Raw genomic sequence first — 719 nt, forward strand, 5'->3', positions numbered from 1 at the left:
AATAAAATTTAATAATAAAAATAAAATAAAAGGGAAAAAAAAGAACTAGAAAATATTTCAGAGGAAGAAAAGCTATTAGAACTACCTGATAAAGGAATTCAAAAGAAGGGTGCTTAAGTGTCTTCTACAGAGTAAGCAAAACAAATTGGAATTTTTAAAAAAAAAAACAAACTATGCAAGACCAAGTAGATAAAGTAAATGGAAAACTAGAAATCCTACAAAGCCAGCAAACTGAGACTCAGAATATTAATATGAAAAGTAATAACACATTGGAAGGACAAAAGAACCGAACTGTAGATGGAACACAGAATTGCTAAATGGAGAAGAAGCTCTTCAGTGCTAATCTGTTAGGGGAACAATCAGAAAAATAAGAAGGAAAGAATATGAAAAAATTCTAAGAATTAAGCAGGGCAAAGTCAAGAGGGATTATTTGCTATGGAATTCCCGAACAAAGTTTAATTCATTGTCATCAAGTCAGAAGCAACTCATAGCTGACTCTCCTGTCGGTTTCCAAGGATGTAAGTTGCACTGGGAGAGATGACCCCTTTTTCTCCAGTGAAGCTGCTGGTGGATTTGAATCAAGAGAAGAGCGCCACCTTTGGTCTAGCAGTGCAACTCCCTACAGACAAAGACTCCACCAGAGACGAAAGAAGCACCAATCAAACAGCAGGAAGTGTGCTGGTAAAAAATGGCCCAAATATTATGAAACATGAGAAAAT

The sequence above is a fragment of the Elephantulus edwardii genome, unplaced genomic scaffold, assembly GCF_000299155.1.
Source record: "Elephantulus edwardii isolate Elephantulus edwardi_28Jun2011 unplaced genomic scaffold, EleEdw1.0 scaffold00041, whole genome shotgun sequence".
NCBI lineage: Eukaryota > Metazoa > Chordata > Mammalia > Macroscelidea > Macroscelididae > Elephantulus > Elephantulus edwardii.